Source organism: Macaca fascicularis, chromosome 13, assembly GCF_037993035.2.
Source record: "Macaca fascicularis isolate 582-1 chromosome 13, T2T-MFA8v1.1".
In the NCBI taxonomy this organism is placed as follows: Eukaryota; Metazoa; Chordata; class Mammalia; order Primates; family Cercopithecidae; genus Macaca; species Macaca fascicularis.
The window spans coordinates 17,240,833-17,254,037 of NC_088387.1; the positions used below are offsets into that span (position 1 = coordinate 17,240,833).

Here is a 13,205-nt window from a genome sequence, read left to right on the forward strand (position 1 = left end):
CTGACTGGAATGAGATGGTATCTCATTGTGGTTTCGATCTACATTTCTAGAATGATCAGTGATGTTGAACTTTTATCGTATATTTGTTGGCTGCATGAATGTCTTCTATTGAGAAGTATCTGTTTATGTCCTTTGCCTACTTTTTAATGGGGTTATTTTTTTTCCTATAAATTTGTTTAAGTTCCCTGTAGACTCTGGACATTAGATCTTTGTCAGATGGATAGACTGCGAAAGTTTTCTCCCATTCTGTAGGTTGTCTGTTCACTCTGCTGATAGTTTCTTTTACTGTGCAGAAGCTCTTTAGTTTAGTTAGATCCCATTTGTCAATTTTTGCTTTTGTTGCAATTGCTTTTGGTGTTTTCATCAAGAAATCTTTGCCCATGCCTATGCCCTGAATGGTATTGCCTAGATTTTCTACCAGTGTTTTTGTAGTTTTGGGTTTTACATTTAAGTCTTTAATCCATCTTGTGTTAATTTTTGTGTAAGGTGTAACAAAGGGGCCCAGTCCAATTTTCTGCATATGGCTAGCCGGTTCTCCCAGCACCATTTATTAACTAGGGAATCCTTTCCCCATTGCTTGTTTTTGTCAGGTGTGTCACAGATCAGATGGTTGTAGGTGTGCAGTCTTATTTCTGAGTTCTCTGTTTTGTTCCATTGGTCTATGTGTCTTTTTGTACCAGCACCATGCTGTTTTGGTTACTATAGCCTTGTAGTATAGTTTGAAGTCAGGTAGTGTGATGCCTCCAGCTTTGTTCTTTTTGCTTAGGATTGTCTTGGCTTTTCAGTCTCCTTTTTGGTTCTATATGAATCTTAAAATGTATTTTTCTAATTCTGTGAAGAATGTCAACAGTAGTTTAATGGGAATAGCATTGCATCTATAAATTACTTTGGGCAGTATGGCCATTTTCACGATATTGATTCTTCCTACCCATGAGCATGGCATGTTTTTCCATTTGTTTGTATCCTCTCTGACTTCCTTGAGCCATGGTTCTTGAAGAGGTCCTTCACTTCCATCAGTCCTTCTCTTATTGGACACAGTTATTCTCAACATGGAAGGGGGACAGGTGGTGGGCACATTCCTCGGAACACTGTTGGAGTTGGGTGGGTCTTAGGTGAGTTTTAAAAGCCAAACCCCAGGGGTGCACCTTGTACCCCACCACTGAGCTTAACCTGGGCCCTGCAGTGAGCTGGCAAGGCACCTGCAGTGAGATAAGACCTTGAAACTCAAATTGCCGGTTTTCTTGCCAGCTTTTGCACCCCTCCTCCCAAAAACTTCAGGAAGCCAGCCTGCCTCTAGGAAAGTCAGGACTTTGTGGCAGGACTACAAAGATAACAGAAGAGAGAATGTATGGTCTTTACTTCTGAGACTCCAAAAGGAGAGAGGGCGTGGAGGTATCCCAGGCCAAAGGCAGTCAGGTCTGGGCACCCCACCCCCAAAGGGGTTCTTGGACTGGGGTAAGGGAAAGCAGTGTTAGGCCTCCCCTTTGGGGAGGTTAGGCAAACCTGAGTCGAGTGAGGTGGGAGAACAGGGTGATCAGAGGCTGCTGGCACCTTGGTGGCAGTGCTTACTCACTCATAGCCTCCCTCTATAAATACTTGCTGAGTGGCCACCATGTGCCAGGCTGCTCTAGGTACTGGGGATTCTGCAGTGACAAAACAGACCAAAGCCCCTGCTCCCCTCAGAGCACATCCCTGGTAGGGGGACGACAGTGAACACAGGGGTTCAGTGAACACAGTGAACCACCCTCTTGGTTGTTCCTCACTTGCAGGAGGAGGTCCTCTCACCTGAGCTCAGATACCTCTTGGGGCCCAAGTGTACTCCTGGATGCCCGTGAGCTCCACATCCACTCCACAGGGTGAGGGTCTCAATGCCAGAAAATGGAGGGGGTGGAAGAGAAGGAGCTAGTGCCTGGTCATGATGGTCTAGACAGGGGAGAAACCCATGGTGCTTGGGTATCAATAACCACCTTATCCAAATTGCATTTTGGCATAGTGCCATGGACTTTCATTAGTGGGGAGATGAACTCCCTCCCTGTGGGCCGGCATTTCCTCCCGCTGTCCTGCCATCCTGGGGCTCTGTGGAAAGCAGTGGTATTTTTAGCTGGGACCAGGCTGAGGACCTCTATCACCTCATTCTGTCAGTCTTCTTGCTGAGGACTCTCGGGAGAAAAGTCACTGCTTATGGTGCCAGAAATGGAACTTTTTCTGAGTGCTGCTTTGAGTTTCATATTTTTATACTGCAAGTAACAAAACTGAGGTCTTATCTTTTTTCTTTCTTTTCTTTTTTCTTTTTTTTTTTTTAGATGGAGTCTTGCTTTGTTGGCCAGGCTGGAGTGCAGTGGCACGATCTTGTCTCACTGCAACATCTGCCTCCCGGGTTCAAGCGACTCTCCTGCCTCAGCCTACTGAGTAGCTGGGATTCCAGGCATGTGCCACCACACCCGGCTAATTTTTGTATTTTCAGTAGAGACAGAGTTTCACCATATTGGTCAGGCTGGTCTCGAACTCCTGACCTCAGGTGATCCACGTGCCTTGGCCTCCCAAAGTGCTGGTATTACAGGTGTGAGCCACCACTCCCAGCTGAGGTTGGTTTTTTTGTTTCTGGTGTGCGTGTGTGTGTGTGTGTGTGTGTGTGTGTGTTTTCCATCTGCAGAATGGAAGTGGCCTGGTGCAGTGGCTCATGTCTGTAATTCCAGAACTTTGGGAGGCCGACGCAGGCGGATCACTTGAGGTCAGGAGTTTGAGACCAGTCCAGCCAAGATGGCAAAACCCTGTCTCTACTAAAAATACAAGAGTAGCAGGGCATGGTGGCTTGCACGCCAGTAGTCCCAGCTACTCGGGAAACTGAGGCAAGAGAATCGCTTGAACTCCGGAGGTGGAGGTTGCAGTGAGCCAAGATTGCGCCACTGCACTCCAGCCTGGCGACAGAGCCAGACCCTGTCTCAATAAACAACCCCTCCCCAAAACAAAAAACAAACAAACAAAAAACCCCCACAAAAAACAAAACAAAACAAAACAAAAACTAGAGGTGATGATGCCCGCTCCAGGATCCCTTTGTGAAGGGTGAAGATTATACAGGCAGGGTCCATGTCTCAGAGGAGATCGTTTCCAAGGAGGCTGTGTGATTATTAACCACTTTTGTTACTAGGCTACTAACAAGTCTCATGATCCTGGTCAGCTTCCTAATCTCACCAATCCTGCTAACCAAGGAGTCTTCGAGTTTTTTAGTTTTTGTGTTTTACATTTTCCCAAAGGCCTGTGGCTAGGAAGGGGCTGAAATAGGGCTCAATGTGCCAGTGCTCTGGAGAGTGGGGAGCCAGACCCTCTGGCCCACCGCAGGAAGTCCACCCGCTGAGAGGCAATGTGGTCGGGGATAGGCTTGGAGAACCTTGGGCCATCCAGGAGATCCCAGTGGACAGAGGCAGGGAGGTGCTCTCATATTGGCTGAGTGCCACTACATGGCATGCCCTGTTAATCAGTTACCTCAGGAGATGGTGCTTGGCTCCTACCAACCTCAGGGATATATGCTAGGACTGAATGAGAACTGGCTAGATGGAAGCCCTCACTTCAGGGGGCTACAGTTGGGGGCTCGTGGGGGTCAGGCACCATGTACTGCCCTGGTGCTTCCTAAACTACAAGCACTGTGCACCACCTTCACCGTTTCTGCTCTGATACCTAAACTGGTAGTTTCTAATACCTCCCTCTAAATCAACTCACACCTTTTTCTACGAAAAGAAAAAAAGCAATGTTCTACTACGTTAAGAAAACACTTAAATATTAAAACAACAACAAATTGTTTACCTATGGGGTAGTCTACCCCATATCTTACTTGATAAACACCAGGGATACAAATAACCTGTGGGAAGCAGTGAACTTTTTGAAGGGATGCTCACCGCAGTTCCATGAGATTGGTTTCATCTTTCCCATATTTTAGATGGGAAAATGAAGGCCAAGATTTGAGGTCTTACTTAAGGTCACCTAGCAAGTAGTGGGTGGAGCTGGGACTCCAAGCCGAGTCTGTGTCCTTTTCACTACATGTACCTGCTCAATGAATCCTTTATTCCTGAAACCCTATTTCACATAGCATACCTGCACTTGGGGTGGGATGACTGATTTGTCCTCTCACAAACTCCCAACGCAACCAGAGGCTCAGGTCCAGCGAGGCGGTGATGGCTACCCCTCCTCAGAGAGCACATCTGATGATGCCCTGGGGCACAGAGGGAGTCCAATGCTCAGAGTGGCCTCATGCTGAGGGCTTAGTTTTTAACATCCCTGGACTCTCCAAGGCAGAATAATTAATCCAGATGCCTGTTTACCCAGGGCTTCCCCTTGGCCATGGCACTAAGCATGACCTCTTAAAAATACCTACAGTACGTCATTATGAGAAATATTAACTTCCAAGATGTCTACAGTGTCTACAACAGTATGTCCCAGCCCACGTGCTCCTTAGAACCTTGCCACTCCCTATCGAGAGGCAAAGTCTATGCTCCTTCCCCTTGAAAGAAGGCAAACTTTTGTGCTTTGTAGACCAAGAGGTTACTGAGGAACTGACACTGACTTCCAAGGCCAAGCCATGAACCTACCATGCATTTATGTCTTGTTCTTTAGGGATGCTTGCTCTTGGAACCCAGCCACCATGCTGTGAGGAAGCCCAACAGCCTGTAGGGAGGCTCACATGGAGAAGAAATAAGGCCCTTGTTTCATAACCTCTGCCTTGCCTCAGAAGCCAACAGCAACTTGTTAGCTATGTATGTAAGGTATCTCTAAAGTGGCTCCTTCAGCCCCAGTCACACTTGCTGTGTCCCCCAGATGACACAGCAAGTGGCAGAGATGAGCTGTTCTCACTAAGCCTTGCCCAAACTGAAGATTCACTAGCAAAATAGATGATTGTTGCCATTCTAAGTTGGTATGTTGTGGGGTAGCTTGTTAATCAGCAGTAGGTAACTGATATGGATACTACTAAATACAGTAAATAATGCAAAAACAATACTATTTTTTATTTTTTTAAATTTATTATTATTATATATATATATTTGAGATGGATTCGCTCTGTTGCCCAGGCTAGAGTGCAGTGGCATGATCTTGGCTCACAGCAACCTCTGCCTCCCAGGTTGAAGTGATTCTCCTGCCTTAGCCTCCCGAGTAGCAGGGATTACATGTGCCCACCACCGTGCCTGGCTAATTTTTGTATTAGTAGAGAGGGGGTTTCACCATCTTGGCCAGGCTGGTCTCGAACTCCTACCTCAAGATCCACCTGCCTCGGCCTCCTAAAGTGCTGGGATTATAGGCATGAGCCACTGCACCCAGCAATACTATATTTTAAAGAATATATATACAGTGGTGTGCTAGTAAAGGTTTGGTTCTCTAGATTGAAAAGGAAAAAGCCCCGATTACTGATTTCTATGGTGTAAATGCTCCCACCATAGCTGATATCAAGCTCTCAGTGGTTTAACAGTCAGCTTGCTAAATTCCTGAAAATTTAACATTTGGTTCCATCTGGTTCAAGCACACCACTGTATGTGTAGTAAAAGGATTAAAAAATGCAAGGCAGACAAAATCCCCAAAAGGCTGGAGAGCATTCAGCTGTTACTAGCCTTTTTGGAAACAGCACAGATTTCACAGCTCTGCCATGTGAAGATGGCTGCTGACTTTGCAAGAGGGAGCAGCACACTGCCCTGGGACTCCCAGTCCAGCAAAGCCAGTGCTGGAAGGCCATGACTTTCCAACTTATGTTTTCGTCTCTGACCAGCAGACGCTCCTTCACATAGGAGAAGGGTACTCCATTTTGTAGATGGGTTGAAAACATCAATATAAAAGATATTTACTTCTGGTTCCAAATGGCACACACCCAACATGCTTTCATGACAAAACAATTTCTCTAATTCTATTTGTATTTTTCTTATTTAAAAAATACAAAACTGGCTGGGCGCAGTGGTCCATGCCTGTAACTCCAGCATTTTGGGAGGGTGAGGTGGGCGGATAACTTGAGGTCAGGAATTCCAGCCCAACCTGGCCAACATGGTGAAACTCCATCTCTACTAAAGATACAAAAATTAGCTGGGTGTGGTCACTAATCCCAGCTGTAATCCCAGCTACATGGGAGGATGAGGCAGAAAAATTGCTTGAACCTGGGAAGTGGAGGTTGCAGTGAGCCAAGATCACGCCACTACACTCCATCCTGGATGACAGAGCGAGACTCCGTCTCAATTAAAAAAAACAAAAACAAAAACAAAAAAAACACTATTGGAGATGTGGTAAATGTAACTAAAGACCAGAAAGGAAAACTCCCAGGTGTCCTGGCTAAAGGAGAGAGGCAAGTGCAGTGCAGTGGTGTGTTAGTCTGTTTTCACACTGCTCTAAAGAACCTCCCTGAGACTGGGTAATTTATAAAGGAAAGAGGTTTAATTGACTCATAGTTTCACAAGGCAGGGGATGCCTCAGGAAACTGACAATCATGGCGGAAGGGAAAGCAGGCACCTTCTTCACACAGGCAGGCACCTTCTGCCGCACAAGGCGGCAGGAGAGAGCATGTGAAGGAGGAACTGCCAAACATATAAAACCATCAGATCTTGTGAGAACTCACTCAGTTTCAGGAGAACAGCATCAGGGAAACCACCCCCATGATCTAATCACCTTTCTCCCTCAACACGTGGGGATTACAGGTCCCTCTGTCAACACGTGGGGATTACAATTTGAGAAGAGATTTGGGTGGGGACACTGAGCCAAACCGTATCAGGTAGATTGTGAGGTTGACACCGAAGTCCTGGCCAGGAACATGTTATATCATTTTGAGGAAAGGTTCAGAGAAAGAGGCACCTTATTGTCCATCACGTGGACTTTGAAAAGCTGTTTCTTTGGATGGGTTGAATAAACCTCTTGCTGATCTGCTTGTGTTTTCTAAGAGATGTTCCTCGAAAGATGTAAGAATAAAAAGTGAGTTTACTCCAAAGAGCATCCAGTTGACTTGGTCCCCTTTGAGGCTACTTCAGAAAGAAGAATGACTAGCTTCAGCCCTTCCCCCAGTGTCTCCATGACCACAGAGGAAGGGATGTGTAAGACGGACAACTGGATGACTTGTAAAAGTTAATAGAAGTGAAGCAGAGACAGAGAGAGGTAAAATGCATTCGTGAGGTATTCAGTTTGGGGACCGCCTTAGTTCAGGCTGCTATAACGAAGTACCATAAATTGGGTGACTTATAAACAACATATATTTCTCACATTTCTAGAGGCTAGAAGTCTGAGATCAAGGTGCTAGCATGGTCTAGTTCTGGTGACGGTCCTCTTCTGGGTTGCAGACACTGACTTTGTGTGTTTTCATGTAGTGGAAAAGGTGAGGGATCTCTCTGGGATCTCGCTCTCTCTCTCTCTCTCTTTTTTTTTTTTTTTTTTTGAGACAGAGTCTCACTTTGTTGCCAGGCTGGAGTGCAGTGGCACAATCTCGGCTCACTGCAACCTCCGCCTTGTGGGTTCAAGCCATTCTCCTGCCTCAGCCTCCCAAGTAGCTGAGACTGCAGGCATGTGCCACCACGCCCAGCTAATTTTTGTATTTTTAGTAGAGACAGGGGTTTCACCATGAGGCTGGTCTTGAACTCCTGACCTTGTGATCTGCCCACCTCGGACTCCCAAAGCGCTGGAATTACAGGCATGAGCCACCGCGCCTGGCCAGGGGCCTTTTTTTTTGTTTTTTGTTTTTTTTTTGAGACAGAGTTTCACTCTTGTTGCCCAGGCTGGAGTGCAATGGCACAATCTCAGCTCACCACAACCTCTGCCTCCCAGGTTCAAGTGATTCTCCTGCCTCAGCCTCCCAAGTAACTGGGATTACAGGCACGCACCACCACGCCGGACTAATTTTGTATTTTTAGTAGAGACGGGGTTTCTCCATGTTGGTCAGGCTGGTCTCAAACTCCCGACCTCAGGTGATCTGTCCACCTCAGCCTCCCAAAGTGCTGGGATTACAGGCGTGAGCCACCGCGCCCGGCCAAGGGGCCTCTTTTGTAAGGGCACTAATCCTTACCACTTTATTACCTCCCTAAATGCCCCACCTTCTGATATCATCACCTGGAGTTTAGGATTTCAACATATGAGTTTTGGGAGACACATTCACTTTATTTGCAGCAACCAAAGGATACATTAAAAATAAGTGTAAAGGCCGGGTGCGGTGGCTCAAGCCTGTAATCCCAGCACTTTGGGAGGCCAAGATGGGCGGATCACGAGGTCAGGAGATCAAGACTATCCTGGCTAACACGGTGAAATCCCGTCTCTACTAAAAAATACAAAAAACTAGCCGGGCGAGGTGGCGGGCGCCTGTAGTCCCAGCTACTCGGGAGGCTGAGGCAGGAGAATGGCGTGAACCCGGGAGGCGGAGCTTGCAGTGAGCTGAGATCTGGCCACTGCACTCCAGCCTGGGGCCTGGGCAACAGAGCGAGACTCCATCTCAAAAAATAAAAATAATAATAAGTGTAAAATTTTAAATTTTGTGTATCGGGGTTGGTCCAATAATAGGAGAATTAGTTGGAGTAAATATTGGAAGATGACCCAATGTTTGAAACATCTTCCAATGCATTCCATGTGTCCAATTCAAATAGCTCAATTTTTAATTTTTTACTTTTTTTTTTTTTTTGAAACAGAGTCTTGCTCTGTTGCCCAGGCTAGAGTACAGTGGCCTGATCTTGGCTCACTACAACCTCCACCTCCCAGGTTCAAGCAATTATCCTGCCTCAGCCTCCTGAGTAGCTAGGACTACAGATGTGTACCACCACACCCAGCTAATTTTTGTATTTTTAGTAGAGACAGGGTTTCGCCATATTGGCCAGTCTGATCTCAAACTCCTGACCTTGTGATCCATCCCCCTTGGCCTCCCAAAGTGCTGGAATTATAGTCGTGAGCCACTGTGCGTGGCCACCAGGCTGGTCTTGAACTCCTGACCTCAAGTGATCCCCCAGCCTCAGCCTCCCAAAGGGCTGGGATTACAGTCATGAGCTACTGCATCTGGCCTGTTTCACTTCTTAAGCTGGAGAATTTGATACTTAAGTATTTTTCTTCTTTCTTTTTTTTTGGCAGGGAGGACAGGGTCTCACTCTGTCACCCAGGCTGAAGTGCGGTGGCACCATCATGACTTACCACAGCCTCTACCTCCCAGGGCTCAGGTGATCCTCCCACCTTGGCTTCCCGAGTAGCTGGGACTACAGGCTCACACCACCATGCCCAGCTAATTTTATTTATGTATTTATTTTTTGTAGAGACAGTTTTGCCACGTTGCCCAGGCTGGTCTCAATCTCCTGGGCTCTAGAGATTCACCAGCCTCAGCCTCCCAAAGTGTTGGGATTACAGGTGTGAACCAGCATGCCTGGCCATAAGTGTATATATTATTCTTTATTCCCTTTTGAATGCTGTGAGTAAAGTATTAATTAATTGCAGGCCTCGATCCTGGACAGACCTAGGCCGCCTTCTCACAACACTGTTTCCTTGAAAATGTATCAAGTTCAATGTGGAATAATGTATGTTGGGAACTGGTCACCTGCTTTGTTTACTGTGAAGCCCTTGGTCTGTGGGACTGTTCCTACCCTGGGAATGTGCACAAGCCTGGAGGCTTCATCACAAGGAGAATATAAAAGATTCATGGGAAACCAAGGCAGGGACTTCCGTCTGTCAACATGAACCACATACGCCTTCATCTCTCTTTTTTTTTAATTGAGACAGAGTCTTGCTCTGTCACCCAGGCTAGAGTGCAATGGTGTGGTCTTGGCTCACTGCAACCTCCGCCTCCTGGGTTCAAGCGACTCCTGCCTCAGCCTCCCAAGTAGCTGGAACTATAGGCACGTGCCACTGCACCTGGCTAATTTTTATGTTTTTATTAGAGAATGGGGTTTCGTCATGTTGGCCAGGCTGGTCTTGAACTCCTGGCCTCATGATCTGCCCGCCTTGGTTATGTAGGTTTATGCAGGCAATCTTGGAAACAATGGCAACAAGACTGAATTGGAACGGGCTTTCGGCTACTATAGACCACTCTGAAGTGTGTGGGTTGCTAGAAATCCTCCCGGCTTTGCTTTTGTTGAATTTGAAGATCCCCGAGGTGCAGCTGATGTGATCCGAGAGCTAGATGGAAGAACACTATGTGGCCGCTGTGTGACAGTGGAACTGTCGAATGATGAAAAAAGAAGTAGAAATTGTGGCCCACCTCCCTCTCGGGGTCGTCGCCCTCGAGATGATTATTGCAGGAGGCGTCCTCCACCTCGTCGCAGATCTCCAAGGAGAAGCCTCTCTCGCTGCGGGAGCAGGTCCCTTTCTAGAGTTAGGAGAAGAGAGAGATCGCTGTCTCCGGAGAGAAATCACAAGCCATGATCCTTCTCTAGGTTTCGTAGGCCATCTAGGTCAAATGAGAAACAAACAAACAAAAAAAAGCTGACTCCATCAGCTACTATAAGGATTATTCACAATTGAATGGAATTTTACCATGGAATGCAAAGATGTTTCAACAGAAGAAAATCAATCAACATAATACATCACATTATTTGAACAAAAGAAAAAAAATCACATTATCATATCAATTGACATGGAAAAAGCATTTGAGGAAATAACACCCTTTCATAATAAATACTCTCAGCAAATTAGGAACAGAGGAAAAATTTCTCAACATGATAGAGTGTGTTTCTGGAAAACTTACAGCTAACATTATATTCAATGGTAAAAAAACTGAATGAGTTCCCCTTACGACAGGGGACAACAAAAAGATTCCCACTGCTATTTGACACTGAATTGAAAGTTCTAGCCAGACAAGAAAAGGTGTGGTGGCTCCCGCCTGTAACCCCAGTGCTTTGGGAGGCCAAGGTGGGTGAATCCTTTGAACTCAGGAGTTTGAGACCAGCCTGAGCAACATAGTGATGCCTTGTCTCTACAAAAAATACACACACACACACAAAATAAAAAACAAAACTGAGCATGGTGGCATGAACCTGTAGTCCCAGTTACCCAGGAGGCTGAGGTAGGAGGATTGCTTGAACCCGAGAGACCAAGGTTGCAGTGAGCCAAGACAGCACCACTGCACTCCAGCCTGGACAATAGAGCCAGATCCTGACTTAAAAAAAAAAAAAAAGAAAATGTCAGCTGGGCGCGGTGTCTCATGCCGGTAATACCAGCACTTTGGGAGGCCGAGGTGGGTGGATCACCTGAGGTCGGGAGTTCAAGACTAGCCTGACCAATATGGCGAAACTCTTTCTCCACAAAAAATGCAAAAATTAGCCTGGCATGATGTCAGGTGCCTGTAATCCCAGCTACTCAGGAGGCTGAGGCGGGAGAATTGCTTGAATCTGGGAGGTGGAGTTTCCAGTAAGCTGAGATCGTGCCATTGCACTCCAGCCAGGGTGACAGAGTGAGACTCCATCTCAAAAAAAAAAGTCATCCAAATGTAAAGGAATAGGTGAAACTATTTCTATTTATAGATGACATAATCCTTTGTATACAAAACCCCAGAGAATCCACAAGAAAGCTCAGAGCTAATAAATGAATTCAGCAAAGTGGCAGTGTACAAAATGAACACACAAAAACAAATTGTTTTCTATACACCAGAAGGAAATTAAGAAATTCCATTTACAATAGCATGTGAAATAGTTAAATACTTAGAGATAAATCTAACTGAAGAGGTCAAAGATTGATACTCTGAAAACTATAAAAGATAAAAACTACAAAAAAATTTAAAAGATCAAAGTAATTGAAAATATATTCTGTGTTCGTGGATAAGAAGATTTACCACTGTTAAGATGTCAATACTACTGAAAGTAATCAGCAAATTCAATAAAATATCTTCTAAAATTCCACAGACTTTTTTTCCCCCACAAATGGGGAAGCTGATCCTCAAATTTACGTAGAATTGAAAGTGACCCTGAATTGCCAAAACAATATTTATAAGGAAGAATAGGGTTGGAAGACTCACACTTTCTGATTTCAAAACTTACTTCAAAGCTACATTAATTAAAACAGAACAGCACTGGCATAAGGACAGGCATATCCAATGAAATAGAATAGAGAGTCAGAAAAAGGTCTCATATATATGGTCAATGGATTCTTTCTTTCTTTTTTATTTTTAATTGACACATAATAATTGCACATGTTTATGGGGTATTGTGTGATATTTCGATACATGTATACAAAGTGTGATGCTCAAATCAGGGTAATAATCATATCCATCACCTCAAACATTTATGATTCCTTTGTTGTAGGAACATGCAAAATCTTCTGTTCTAGCTATTAAAAATATGCAATAAATTATTGTTGACTATAGTCACCCTACAATGTTATAGAGCATTAGAACATTTTCCTCCTATCCAGATATTATATTTTTGTCCATTAACTAACTCCCCCTATTCTTCCCACCTCCCTGCCTTTCCTAGCCTTTAATAACCACTATTGTACTCTTCTATGAGCTCAATTTTTAAATCTTCCACATATAAGTGAGAACATGTGGTATTTATCTTTCTGTGCCTGCCTTATTTCAGTTAACATAAAATCCTCTAGGTTCATTCATGTTGCTGTAAATGACAGAATTTTATTTTTTATGGCTGAATAGTATTCTATTTTGGTTATAGACCACATTTTATTTATCCATTAATGTGTTGGTGAGCACTTAGGTTGATATCATATCTTGGCTGTTATGCATAGTGCGGCAATAAACACAGGAATGCAGATCTCTCTCTCCCTCTTTTTCTTTTTTAGTAACCATGTGTTAGCCACTTTAATAGAAAATGTGATCAAAACTTGATTACAAGAGTTCAAAAAGGCAGAGAAAAACCAGTGAATTTCAATTTTATTACTAGTATTTAAATCTGGGACTAGTTAAAAAAAATTTTTTTTTTAAACTTAAATGCTAACTTCAGCCCAGGGGTTTTTCACAATCAAACTAAAAATTACTTACTACATTGAAAAATCAATGCAACAAACAAGTAAAATTTGTGAACTCAAGCTACGAACATATACGAATATGCAAGCAATTCTGCTTCAAAGAAATTTGCATAGAAATGGAAAATGCTAGAACCTTTAACACAAGTGAAATTGCAAAGCCTTAACATGTTAAACTCAGTCCACAGAGCACCAAATGTTGAATTGGAGCCAAGGTAGGATTAAACATTGAATTTCCAGCTATGCCACTTGCAGAGCACAATTTCAGGTGTGGACACCATCTGTAGGCAAGTTCTTTTAAAAACATGAATTTC

The 13,205-nt window shown here is 44.5% G+C and overlaps 1 pseudogene; it reads left to right on the plus strand.

The window, feature by feature from the left end:
- Positions 1 to 6,997: 6,997 nt before the first annotated feature.
- LOC102122913 (serine/arginine-rich splicing factor 3 pseudogene) lies at positions 6,998 to 10,440 on the plus strand (annotated as a pseudogene).
- Positions 10,441 to 13,205: the final 2,765 nt, after the last annotated feature.